Below are 14,666 nucleotides of genomic sequence, written 5' to 3' on the forward strand. Positions count from 1 at the left end.
CAGGCAGGCAGTAGCCCTAAACACCTGACCTTCCTGCGACATTCAGCGGGAGAGTGGCTCGTAAGGATTTATGGCAAAAGGTGAGAGGTTCTGGCATTTGCCCCGTGCCCCGCTGACCACCCCCTGGGGAGGGAGGCACCGGTTTTCCCTCGTGTGTTGACATTCTTACAGCGGAGCGTCGAAAAATCAGGTGTGCTTTTTCCTCCCAATTGTTGTGACCCCTATAAAAAACGTGGCCTGGCTACCAGTGGGCTTTTCCGCTCTGAATAGTTTTTATTATTGGAGCCTCATGACTGGCTTCATTAACGCTGTAATGATTGTTTCTGAGCTTGAAAATGTTAAGCATTTGCAAGGATAATGTGACTATGGAAAGGCAGCGAGAGTCCCCAAAGACTAATTATGGCCTGGTAAAGGTTTAGGTGCCTTGTGTAAAATGACTTGAAACTACTTTATTTCTTTGCCATTATTTTTAGGGCAAATATATCATTATTTCGAGAGCTTTCCCATACTCGTTAGCTCCCCAGAATTTAAATTTTTAGGGAGAAAATCCAGCCCTGTCTGTGAGTGCACTGTAGTGATTGATGTTCAACTGTCTGCATCTAAATAAAATCAACATCTGCTCAATGTAGCAATATGAACCAATTTAACATGTTGAACATAGCGTGAAAACACATCTTTGAACTCTCTTAATCTGTCTGACAAGTGATCTAAAACATCTTCTTTTACTCGGCTCCTGCAGAGTGCTGCATCTTGTCCCCTCAAGACTGAAAGTTTCATTAAAAATGGATCTCTGTCATCCTTCAGGGCAGAAAAGAATTGATCGACCACAAAGGTAAGGATGTTTTCCAACTATTACCTTGTGACGAGGAATCGTACTGTTCCAACAAATGAGGAAATAAAATATTTATCACATTCTTCCGAAACACCTAAGCAGATTTCCAGTAAGGAAGGAGCAGGGTTTACCCCGGAGAGAAAAACACACCCAAGCACGTGACACGCCCACACAAAATCCTCCTAAATTTTTCTTCTTCTATTAAAAGAAATGTTAAGCATCAGCTCTTTTATGAGCTCCTGTTCGTTGAGCTTAGAATTTGCAATAACACCGGAGTGAGCTCCAAAACAGACCCACAAAAAAAATACTTAAAGCTAGAAAAGCAAGCTGCAAGTAAGATGTCACCATGCATCAGTCACTGTCTGTCATTTTTTTTATGTGCGTTTATATGACAGCTGCAGTAAAATGGTCATTGCAAATCCGTGTAATAAAAAGAAAATGTGTTCATGGGTGGTATTACACAAAACGTCATTGAACACAGGAACGATCACACACCCGAGTCGGAAAAAAATTACCGCACAGGCCTTTCATTTACGACGTCTCCGCTAACTGTTTATGGTGTTGGTGCTGCTGTTTTGGTTTGCAACTGAGGTCAAAGTTGACTGTTCTGCAGTTTCATTTGACTCGGCACTGTAAAATTTGGTCGGGATGTCTATGGTGAGTAGACCCACAAATATATTTTCAATAACTTATGCACTGAAAGTCACGCAGGACGACTTCCATTTTGGTTTGAAGGCTGTTTGCAGGCTCCTATTCAGGTGTCCCTATTAATCTCAAATAAAGTGAAAAGTCAAAACAGCACAACAGAAAAAGAGAAAAAAGTAATAATATGACAAAATGAACTTAAATGGTGGAGCAACTTATGTAGACAGACAATATAACAAATGCTATCGGCACATAATCTTTGTCATTTGCAAAAAAATGATCAAAAGTAGTTTTTCATTTATTTTACATTTTAGTTAATTATGACTGTATTTTTGTCAAGTTGAATATTATAGAATGCTGTCTATTTTTGGGAGGCTGCGTGATTAATGACAGTTCAATTGATTTTAATGGGGGAAAAAACACATTTGAGATTCACATTTGCAGTGGAGTCCATCCGTCAATCAAGCTGCTGAAAAGCTCGCGTGCGCAACGGCGGAGAGTTATAAAAGTGCTCTTGTGTCTCGACACGATGGGAGGGACAATTTTCTGCTCCTCCTTGTGTAAATAGTACACACGCAGCGGCGGGTATTAGGCTCCGCCACAATGGCCGCTTATTTGGAAGCCTGTTGCTAATGGAAGCGCGGTCATGACTGGACGTCAGGAGCGCCCCTCCGGCCCAACAAAGAGGCTCTTTCTGTGGGCTCCGAGGTGCCGAAAGGCCGCGCCGGGCTGCCGAGGGACTCGATGGGGCCTAGCTACCGAGATCGGACAAATATCATCAATATGAATAAAATAGTTGCAGCCTTAATTAGTAAGTAGGTACGGAAAATAAACATTATTTTTTGAGTAAATTGATTTAAATGAATATGAAGGCAAAGGATTCTGAACAGTATCAATAATTGAAACTGACCTTGTTTTAATACAGTGAATGCGGGCTGGTTATATTCTAAGCGGATGATTGACAACAAATATATTAAACTCAGCTTTTTATGATCCTGCATTCATTATGGATTGAGGAAAATGTTTCTCTATTTTGGGGGATCATGTAATGCAGACCACATGTTCCTACGCATACGAAGAAGTGGACGTCCAAAACAATTATGGGTATAAAACGAAGTCCGTTTAAAACACAAACAGTGCTTAAAAGGAGGGAAAGAGGGAAAAAGCAAAATGCCCTTCCATCACTTCTAGACAGACATGCAATTAAAAAAAAAAAGACATTATCATTTCATTATAGTTTCTTTAAAATTCTTAGTCCCCTTTTGTTTTTCAATTTATGGGCCAACCGTTCATCACTGTTCCTTGTTTTCGTTATTTATGGTTCTTATCTTGGTTCTCAGAATTTTTTCAAGAGATACCGTAGATGTCCGTGCGTTTCCAGCGCGCTAGGCTACCTCCCGGGAAAGCCTCAAGGCCACACGCCGTGTTCCGCATACAGTCTACCATTTACTTCCTCGCGTGCTCACAAAGGGGAACTTATGCCTGCCCGTCGCGTTTCACCCTTTCCTACGCCACCTCACCCTGGACCTTCACCCCCCCTGCCTGATACACATCAGGTTATACCACTGTAAAGTTAAACCCGGCACAGAACATGACAGGACCAAGAGACTACTTGTATCATTCAAGAATTCTTTCAACTCAACTTTATTTACAGAGCACTTGAAAAACAAGCATTGCTGCGTACTAAGTCAAAGTGAGACATAGAAAGACAAGGACCATTAAAACATCACAATGCAGAGTATCCCGCTGAGATTCATCGTGTAGTATTTCACCGTAACAAAGTTCCCTCTTTGCCTTAAGAATAGCTTATTGCTAAGGCCACACAGAGTCAATAAACCAGGGGGAGCCCATCCTTGACACCATGTGTGGGGCAGGCGCTTGGGAAAACAAAGCCGGGTCAAGTTGGGTCAGTGCAATTTTTTTTTTTTTTTTTTTTTTTTTTTTTTTTACTTACAGAGATGATTCACTTTTGGATTACACAAGTTACATTGCGGAGCATCAAATCAACAAAGCTACAATATAAGAGGGAGTGAACAACTGGTACATGGTCAAATTTTAAAACAGCTATACAATATGACAGCTAACCTACGGGCAGCTAGCATGATAAGCTAACAGCTTACTCTCTGCTTAATTTTGTCAAATAGCACAAACAGTTTTGGATCCTGATAGTAACCGCAGACAAACCATAACGCTTGTCAGTACCAACTCTTACATATCTTTTGGACTCTCCAGCAGCCACATAATTCTAGCTCCAAAGACATTACGCTGCGTTTAAATTACCATCTGCGGCTACTCAAATAAGTGCCTATTAAGGCAGACTTTTCCCAGAGCGGACCTCGCTCCCGGGCCTTTTGACTCCACGTCACAAGGTGGAGAACAAAATTGGCCTTACAGTATTCCAGAGCAGCGCGAGCCACCGTCAGCACGATTGGGAGTGACAACGACGACGACGTGCATACATACAAGCATGCGAAACGCGCGGACGGCTAATCTCCATTCCTTAGCGGGGATTTGCCTCAAAATGACTCCCTTGCCCACACTCCTTTCTGTTTGTTGTCCTCGCGTAGACTTTAAATAAACACAGCTTTGATAAGTTAGGGGCCAGACAGTCACCTCTGACCCGTGGCAGTTCCGATCCACGTCCCCGCAACGTGAAGTTCAACAGGTGACGAGGGCGAGCGTGGCTTTAAATTAGCTGAGGAGGGATTTGTAAACAGCCGGGATGGATGACGAGGGAGTGTCGTTCGGAAACTGACTTTGTCCAGAGCATGTTCAGCGGGGGTCAAGAGGAAGGAGGACCCCGGAATGTTTGAGATAAATATTTTTTTGAAGATCTAAACGCCGTCATACAGGACAGATTTGGAATGACACATTATTCAAAGCACATTTTACCCCCAAAAAATCTTTCATAAAAATTGTCTTGGCCAACATACTCAAATGAATCATTAAAATCAGCATAACCGATACGTGTATAGTACAGTCAGTTCCAACACCAGAAAAAAATGATTTGTAGTCTTTCCCACGCTGAAAAGGAAGCCCTCGGTGGTTATTCATCTGACATGTTAGACCTGTAAAGAATTGGGAGGGGCGGGGGGGTCACAGCTTCATAGCTAGTCATCTGTCATACCTGGACGGATGTTTATGCTATTTTACAGCTTAGCCTTGAGGGGAGACGCATTGCCATTAATAAGTACAGTACAGTGATGAATGGGAGTCATTACCTCGTAGTGTAAACGTCGCAAAAGCAAGGAAGGGGAACCGACAGCCCCTTGGCCATATTCGGCGCGACAGAGCATCTTTTTTTTATTTTCAATGAAATCATCTCTACCCTTATATTTTCCTGATGAAAATGGATGTTTTAATAGTACAAGGGAAACCCCAAATTAAAAAAAAAAAATGGCACTGTGCTCTGATGGACAACCTGCTTTCCAGTCAGGGGTGACTTTTTTTTTGGTGTGTGTATATTTGCCCAGTGAGCGATTTGCAGACAGACATCCTTGTAAAGGCCACCAGCATTGCTCTCTGAAGGCGCTCGTCGGACCGCTGACACGTCACGTCCATCATCTCCACTTCAAGTTGCCGGTGCTACTTTTTCTGGTTGCAAACCAGGTGACTGAAAAAGTTTTGAAAACGCGTGTATCCCAGTTTGTAGTTTAGATTCCCTTCTCGAAACAAAATAAGAATTTTATTTCACTAAAGTCTGCTCTTTGTGCCCCCCCAAAAAAAGCATTGAGAACGTGAAAGACCTTATTGTTAACACTTGTCGCCGATAAGGCTAAAGGTTACCATGGAAACGCAGCCACCTGGAGCCAGGGTCCAATTTGGAGCTAACCACAAAAGTCAACACCAGCGCGTGCTACGCTCGAGAGAGAATGGAAAAAAAGTAGCGTTGTGATTGTATGGTCCATAATCACAAGTCCAAATATATCAAGTGGAACAGAAGTCCAAGTAGCGTCAAACATGGCCATTCATCGTTATCACTTGAGGTAAACTGTCAGTGTGGAGAACGTTTACAGTCGATTTAATACGGCAGTGAGTTTCACCCAACTCGTACACAGTCTGCTTTGGGAGGCCAGATATTAATGCGTATATGCATGAGACACCGCAGCAGTGTTTTTCTTATCTGGCTGCGATTATGATGCAGCAGGCTGACATTGATCAGACCGCCGTGGTCCAATTATGCCGAAGCGGCCGCAGGTCTGCAGTCGCCGACTCGCAATTAGCACAAAGCGACGTGATTTCCTTGCTTGCGTCACATGTCGCATGCAATGCTAACATTTGATGTCAATATTCAGCACGCGCCTTGTTTTTAATCCCCTCCTACCGAGGTCCTCTTACCTCGTGAGCCAGGTTGTCATAACACTGTTGATTAGCGAGATTGAAAATAACTCACAAGAAACCAAATGGGGACTGTGGAGTGTAAAGGTTGGAACGTAGCATGCTAACAAACAACAGGAGAAGGAGGATCTTCTGTATTCCATGTGGCTGTACTTTTTACTCCTTAATTTGTGAAAAATAACTTTTTGACTTCATCGGAAATTCTGAGCCGAACCTAAAATTGTTTGAATCTGAATCTGGCCAGCCTTCTACGTGAACAACCCGAACCTGACAAGCGTGATGGCTGCCTGTCAAAAAGTGTTTTTGTGCAACTCCGAACACATTGTAAACTCTTTGGATCACCCAATAAATCCTGCGGGTGGATGGAGGGAGTAGAAAACACAACAGGAGACATACGGCTATAGTTAATGAACGTGGAGGTGTAGTGGGCCGAAGCCTAAGGGTGCAATCCGGCAGACCCCGCACTGGACCCGTAGAGCAGACAAACAAGGCGCTACAGTCACAAGGGGGTTAATTGTAGGCGTGTGTCGTTAAAGCGGCGGGTGGCTGGTAAAGACTTCTATTTATACGCCGGACCAGGTAAATGAGGTGAAATTATTCTGCGCGTAAGTTTGACTTTATTGATTAAATAATTGGTGATTCACCTCATTGCTTTCCATGTAAAGAGCACTGAATGATTTTTGTGTGTGTGTTGAAACAGGGATTTTGAGTTCTACAGAAGGAGAAAATAAATGTTTGTCCACTAGAGGGAGCAACGCCATTCTTCATAACACTGAAGGCCCCATGCAAATCAGTGCACTCACTGACTGTTCAGTCCTAACAAAAACACTATTTTCCCGGAGCTCGTTGGCTGTGTGAAACATTGACCTGTTAAAAAAGCAAAAACATAAAATTCCAGTCTAAATATTTCCCCCCCCAAAAAAAGTGCCTTAAATTAAAAAATAAAAACATGATTACCTCGAGGTGAATAGAATTTCAGGGCAGAGGAAATGACAAATAATTAAATGGATTTACTCAACTGCTAATGGGTGAAGGTGTGTTTTAGTTTCAGAGGCCTTTATTTGGAAATGTTTACCCTGTTACAGGTTTACCACAATGAAAGGCAATTAAAAAAAAAGAAAAAAAGATTTGCACAGGGGGAATGAAGACTTCGCAAACAAAAGTCACGCCTTTTAGCAGGCTACCTGTTTCCTAACACTACTTAACAAAATGACAACTATGTAAACCCCGTCTGGAATTTTAATAGCAGAAAGCCAGAAATGACGTGCGCATTTTTGCTGCGGCTTGCATCATTTTCTTTAAAGCACAAAACTCATCAGCCTTCCGTGTACTTGATGTGCTTCGGTGCTGCTGTGTTGGTTAGCGGTTAGTCCAGGCGGGTTTAATATTAACTTCCATCCACACATTGTAAGTCACGTTATGCTCAGGAGTGGAATAAATCCAATTCCCCTGCGACGAACATTTGTAAAGGCCCGACATCCAGCTTCCTTTGTGAGATTGCTTATTACCCCTCCGTGTTCTTTTGAATGCACTTCAGCTCCGGCCGGCTGTCAGACATATTTGTTTCATCCTCCGATCGCCGTCTCTGCTGCGGCGTCCTTCACTGCTCATGATGAAAGAGAAATGTGAAGCCCCTAATAGCATTTCCAGTGACTTTTTCTGGTATTAAATCACTGCTGATACACTCCACCCCCAAAATTTGCTGCAGACTTACAATGTTTGAGTTTGACATCAAAGGGCAAACACAAAACAAGCTTTTTTTTCCTTCTTTTTTTATTGCAAATAAATTGACCCTAATACATAAGGGAGGGCAATGTACCAATATTGTTAAGCTACCTAGTTCCTGATGCTATTACTAAAGCTAGTGAAATGATTTAACCAACAGTGGCTAGCTAGTCTGTCTTTAAGTGTAGGTGTGAGAGAAGCCGAGCGGATGCATGACTTTGTTTGTCTTGCCCAACGTCAGACGGCAACTTGCAATACACTTCCAATGAATTACCACAGTGTGTGGGTGCGTTATTGTGTGTGTGTTTTGAGCCAATGAATGGTGACCTCATGCCTTAAAACGCTGCAAAAAATAAAACATTTTACAAAGTCTGGACACCAACGCGCCACACCCTATAGCTGTTGTCACTACAAAATTAAAAAAATTAAAATGCCTTTTTATTGTTCGTTTCTTTTAAAAAGCAAATCTTTAAGGTACAAAAACATGCCATGATGTTCACAAAATGTCAGAGAAAATACTTCCGAGACGATCATCCGAGACGATTCAGACAGTCAAACAGGTATGCGCAAGAGTAGACGACATAGTCTCATTCATGAAATTTTTTTTTTTTTTTGAAAAAACCCCCAACAACAACCTTAGAACAAAACAGGCTTTATTACCGAGACGCAGCATATCGCTTAACCTGTTTGGTCGTCTCAAAGCTTTGCGTTTTAATCCGGCGCCGCCATGATAGCACAGATGCAGCGCCCGCCCCTAAGTAGGCCAGCGCACATGTCTGGATTGAGGCCAAGAGACAGAACGTCCCAAATCTGTCAGTTTGCAGGAAAATAGATACCAAGGCAAGGCATCAGAATAATTATTCATGTTTCTTTTGTCAACACCAGCTACAATAATATTGTAAGAGAAGGAATAGTTGAGGCTTAGCATACGAAATGAGGGCCGGCATAACCACAAACAAAGCCGCTTCAGGACTTGAGCGTTTGAAAATTGAAGTGTTTGAGTTTGGGAGCCTCACTGAAATTTAGACTTTGGTAGAAACACAATGCTGATTTTAGCATTACATGGAATTTATGCCAGATTTAAGTCAAACTGGAAAATAAAATAATTTTAAACAGGCCACCCTCGTTAGCCTTTACCAAATGTTTTAAAACTTTTGCCAGTCTGCTACAACAACAAATTACTGGTGGTCCTCTTTTATTGACCTGACACATTCTACATTCACCGTTTACGGGTTGGGCACGGCTAGCTCGCCTGTGCCACATAAAAACGGCTAATACAAACACCAGAATGTCGGAAAAGGCCGACGTAAAACTCGCCATCTCCGCTTTAATGGGCCGTTAGCAAGGCGCTAACAAACCTTTCCTGTGGTGTGACGCCGACGTTCAAATGAGCTCGTCATCCAGTGAGGGCTAAATGGAACGCAGTGACTTCCGTGTATAATTTGAGGTGACAGAAATGTGCTAAAAGACATGTTAGCTTAACATTTACATTGGTTGTATAGAATGTAGCCATCTTAGCTAACGTGGCTAGCTATGTGCTTAAGCATGTAAAATTTGTGTGATTTTTAAAAAAAATTTCTTCTGCATTTCTTTTTTAGTCTGAATTTCGAATACTAAGAACAGGCTTAACTGCGTCACCAGTCGAATGAAGCTTTTCGAGGCGATGCATCAGCGCTGACCGATTGGCGTTGTAGTCATGCGCGCGGCTGTTGAGCTTTCCGTTAACACCCCGCCGTGAGACCTCTTGCCCCTGGGCTATTAGTCATCCTGACAAGCGCTGCGTTATGTGCCGCTCTCTGTGCCCGCAACGCCATCTCGCCACCTTCACACATGTACGTGTATCCTTAACGCGGAGTGGCAACAGGGACACAGGCCACTGAAGCAAAACAAGCAGCTGTCAATCAGCATACCGTGCAAGACCTCCGCATACCTCACAGACACTCCATTTCGGAGGGCTTAACTCTTAGTGGCACTTGCTGGCAAACCTCAGGCTGAATGTATGATACTTTTTTACAATGTACCAAGATCTTCCGTGCGTGTTTTCGGGCCACTGAAGCGTCCGTCCCAGCAGGTCCCGAGCAACACAGCGAGCCGCTTAAGTCACTTGGCGCCTGAGCAGCTGATGAGAGCCCTTTTCTGCTGCCGGCTACCGTGGCCCCTAAAACAAGCTCCCCGGTTCCTGCGGTTAGGACCCCGAACCAAGCCTCCATTCACCTCATCGGGCCGCCTGTTTATTTTCAGAAGCATTAGAGGAAACACTCGACATGGCTTATCAGATCCAAACAGTCGCACGTCTTTGTTATTTTACACACAAGGCCTCCTCTTGCCTCTGCCTCATTTTGGGTAATTGTTTTCTTTCTTGCTTGTTGGAATAACACGGCGGGCTGCGTTTAACACAAGTGGTAAGGGAATCCGTTAGTGTAAACAGGCTCGATACAATGCACACTGGGATTTTATCTGAGACTTTTCTGTTATTCTGTGTTTTTAAGGGGCTGGGCTGCAGAAAATATGGCAGAGGGTTGATGCTGAAGTGAATGACTGCTTCGTTACTAAGCAGAAATTACACTACACACCTCAGGCAGGCAGAGATGGGGTTCTAGTCCAACCCATCAGGAATTGACCAAATTATTATTATTATTATTATTATTTTATGCAATTGTTATTTCTGATGTCAAATTGAGCTTTTAAATGTGGAATTTGTGTGCCATATGATTTGGATTATTTGTTGTGTTTATTTCTAATGAGCAAGGTAGCTGTCATCAGTAAAAATGGGCGTTTGCGCCGCTGTGGGTGTGAACGCAGCCAACTTGTTTCCTGGCCAAGGGAAGTGGCTCTTCTCCTTCTCACGTGAGACTCCTAGGTTCTACACCGCGGAGCGTTCGATGCACATTGTTAACAATTAGGCTTGCACCTGCACGAAAATCAAGATGCGTCAGTTTTCACGTCAGAGCACACGTGCACAATCTACAAAAATAGAAGCCTTTGAATCTTTTTGAAGCATGACATCAGAACTAGCCTGAGGATTAATTCCAAACATGTTCCTAGCTTTTTCTTTGGCTTTTCTGTCATTTAAAAAATATGGTCGTTTTTAGTGATTTAAGGCATATTGCATTAAACTGACTATTAGTTTGAAAATGTTTGAGAAATGCTCTCATATTGAGATGCTGCTGTGTTGAGACACGGGAGTAAACACAGTCAACATGGTGGCAGTGTTGCACTGTCCTCACAACACAGTGAGCCCTTGTTGGCACTGAGCACCAAGTAGAGCGACCTTTTGCCAACCTTTTTGTTAGTGTGCAACCCCCTTTCACACTCCCAACAAAGGCATGCCGCCTCTCCCTGCACACACACCTAAAAAAAATAATCAACAAAATCCTGTTTAAAACCAATAACGTTACTTACACAAAGCAGCAAATAAAAGTACAATTACATCATATTTTTACTATGATACTAAAAGCTGTTGTGGACATAAAATTAAGTTTGTTTTCCTCATCTAATGATTGACCCTGCTATTCTGATATTGTACATGAATTTTGTGAACGTGAACAAAAGCTATACGACCATTCGTGACTCACATTGGATCTTATTAACATTGAAATAGCCGCAAGATGGAAAAGCAACTGCAGTCACGCACAAGCGACAACACGAGCCTTGTTCGCCATCGCACACCATCCAAATCCTCCACTTCACCTCCCGCCGCACAGCTCTCGTAGCTCTGCCCTTGCGCCTGAAAAATAAACACTCGCTAAATCTGCCACGATTAACATTAATCACAATGTCGTCTCCTTTTAATGCCACAGAGTGAGGGCCAATCACGCGTGAACCAGACGACGGTCTCCTCTAAAAGTGCTGATGTGGCAGATGAAATTATTGGACATCTTTTTCTGCCTACTTTCATCTTTCTGCTAAGATGACCTGAGGGGGTAAAAAAAAGCTTCCCGAGGACATAGCGTGGATTCCTGTGCGTGTGCACTCGCCACTAATGCACATTTCATGGTCCAGCTCGTGGCATCCTTTCACACCCAAACAAGCGAGCTGCACACTCATCAACGTCATCTAACGTCCATCTAGCACACTAGCCAGACTCTGCAAACACCAACGGAATGGACCACACGCGCTTTTTGCATTTGTGAGTGCTGCTGCTGTTCACTGAAAGGGAGTATGCATGCTGGAAAACATACAGGAATTTTTACCATCTTGTTGCTAGGCAGACTTGGTTTTGCTCAGTCCGTGTGAAGTCCTAGACCGCTAAAGTTAACGTTACACTAGCGTCAAGTGGTTAGCTCCCCTTTGCTCATTACTCATGATCAAACTGTAGAGTGTTCTTTGTATGCAATTTTACAATAGTGGTTGAGTTTATTCTAAAACTTACGTGACAGTTGTTGAGTTTAACTTGACCTCCGTGGACTGGATTTACAGGTCTGACCGCAGCAGCACCCTTCAAACTAAATCTTATATCAACAGATTTGTCAATCTGTACATTCTATATTAGTCGAAGCATTTCAAAAGGGACGGGACTAAATGCAACTCAAAAGACCTTTCACGCAGGCCGTACGGTCGAGAGGGACCACACCTTGGCCTCTTTGCTTGCAGCGATTAACCAGGCCGCCCTCGTTCTTAAATAAACAAACGCAAATCTTGACTTAATGAACAGGAAAAGTAGGCCAATGAAGGGATTTTTTTTTTTTTTTTAACCAATTGCATGAGAGTTTATATAACTGGTATTATGCTAAAATTATATATGGTATGCTAGACATGATTCTAAGGGCCAAGGGGGAAGAAATTAAACATGTCATAGATGTGTCAATTGCTTCTAACTTGATGAATTTCAGGGCTCAATCACAAGTGACCAACTGGCCAATGGAAAATAAATGCTAAAGTTAAATATCCTAACCATGACCAAATATTCTTGCCTTATTGCTCTAGATAATTTATAGCACTCAATCACGACGGATAAATAGGACAATGAAAAATAAATGACATGCTAGCCCCACCATATATTTTGCTATTGTTGCCGGGCAGGATTTGTATGGCTCAATGGTGACTGCCCCAAAAGCCAAAGGAATGAATGCTAGCCACGCCAAATTTTTTTTTAACTTGTTGCTAGGAAGAAATCATAACTCTAAACAAACACTGACTCTCATTTGATAAGTAATGTGATCAAATGAACGAAGCAGTAGTGCTTGTTGATGTAGCAATGACCTGAAAAAGCAGCAGGCCGGACTTCAGTGCAGTGATGTAATACGTGGTGCGGTGCCTTCGCTTCATCTATTGGTCACGCTTGAATGGCTCCACCTGCACGATCAGACTTCCATTTGCCTTCCTTAATCAATAGTGTGGCGTTAGAGACGGTGTACTTTCCCAGCTGGGTCACTATCGCGATAAGGAACGTAAATGAGGCTAAGGTCAACATGTGACCCCAACTTGACCTTTGCATTTGTTATGAAAGTGTGTGTGTGCGCGTGTGTGAGCGAGAGAGAGAGAGAGAGAGAGAGAGAGAGAGGGAGAGAGAGAGGGAGAGAGAGAGAGAGAGAGAGAGAGAGAGAGAGAGAGAGAGAGAGAGAGAGAGAGAGAGAGAGAGAGAGAGAGAGAGAGAGAGAGAGAGAGAGAGAGAGAGAGAGAGAGAGAGAGAGAGAGCGACGACTGTAATCAGACATCAGTTTGTGATAAACGCAACGCTTTCACATGAACTTCACACAGCTTTTCAGTTTTTGCCGCCCTTCATTGCATTCCTAAGTGGGGCAAGTCAGATCAAGGTTCAGAGTGGAACTTGTTGCACAGTGCATTTATTTGTTATACCTGCCACTACCGTATACGCTGCTGGCATAGAATTATGAAAACAAAAGGAAAATAATTTACTTAATACAATTACAATAATAAAAATGAAATGACAATTTTTTTGAGCCATTGCATAAACCATGAGCACAAAGCCAATGAGAAATGAATTGAACCATCGATGTTGTGACCCCTAATATATATGTATATATATGGTACATGTCCCACCCAACTCGCCGCCACAGCTCTCATGCAATAATTGCAGCATTTTCATGTTTCATATGTTTCATGTTTCTCTTTTCAGAGGACAGTGCAATTGACCTGCCCCGCGCAGTTACCAAAGTTTTTCCGTCTGCGGTTTTGGCTTCAAACGACACGGCGGGCCCATTTGAAATGGATCAGGTAGGCGGAGTCAGATTTTATTGTCTTAAAATATGTTCCATTGCTCGATAGCAATGGTTAATAATATGCCAGCCACTCAACAGCTTCCTGGTTAAAATAGCTCAATTGAACACTGTCATCCGTCATCACATAAAAGCCAGACGATAATTGTATGTTTGTAAAGAATGCGTAACGCCCATTTGTACCGCATACCTCCTGCTCATGGGTGGATTTTGCACATCAACTGTCAATTCTGACTAGTGGGGAAATTACCTTGTGGAAATAATAGCATGTTTACATAAGGTGAAGGAATGGAAACAGCTATTACAATGCCTCTGTTAATTCTATTCCAACATTTTAGCACTCTTAAATGAAGAACAAGTATCAACTGATCACAAAAAAACGAAATAATATTACCACATAAACCAATGAAAAAATAAATGTCTTTATTGTTGCTAGGTAGAAATCATGACTGCACCACAGGTCATAAAGGTAAGCCAAAAAGGCTAGCTACGTTTGTGAGGTTCTATTTTGTTGCTAGGCAGAATTTTGGGGCCTCCTTAATGACCTCCTTGGGGCAATACGAAATAGTTATTTTTTTTAGCCATGTCCACTTGTTGCTTGGCAGAATTCATACACCTCTTCAAGTATATTTAATGAGTTATACGCTTCAGACAACTTGAAACGTCACAAAACGGATCATGTTCCACTTTTGTTTTGAAAGACGATTCATCAAAACCCTAAAACAGACAGAGTTCGTATCAAATGTCCCACTTGCCCTTTGCTTTCAGACAAGCGTACGTACAACAGGCAGGAGGCCAACGTTGTCAGACAGCATCGCAATCTAGTCGTAGCACCTAGCCAAGCATCCGACACTTTGACAACATCTTGCAGACAGCTTCCCGTGACTCACTCCAAGTCACTGTCATTCATCGCAATAGAGAATGGCATTTACATTCTTTACGGGGTT

At 42.7% G+C, this 14,666-nt stretch overlaps 1 long non-coding RNA gene across 2 annotated transcripts in view; it reads left to right on the top strand.

Moving 5' to 3' along the window:
• Window positions 1-14,666, top strand: part of LOC125984232 (uncharacterized) — a 65,575-nt gene that overhangs the window by 936 nt on the left and 49,973 nt on the right. For both annotated transcript variants that reach the window (XR_007486870.2, XR_011088317.1), the window contains exons 2-3: window positions 740-832; window positions 13,620-13,717. This is a non-coding gene — a long non-coding RNA (uncharacterized lncRNA). The remainder of the gene's footprint in view (window positions 1-739; window positions 833-13,619; window positions 13,718-14,666) is intronic.

The sequence above is a fragment of the Syngnathus scovelli genome, chromosome 16 (assembly GCF_024217435.2).
Source record: "Syngnathus scovelli strain Florida chromosome 16, RoL_Ssco_1.2, whole genome shotgun sequence".
NCBI classification, from domain to species: domain Eukaryota; kingdom Metazoa; phylum Chordata; class Actinopteri; order Syngnathiformes; family Syngnathidae; genus Syngnathus; species Syngnathus scovelli.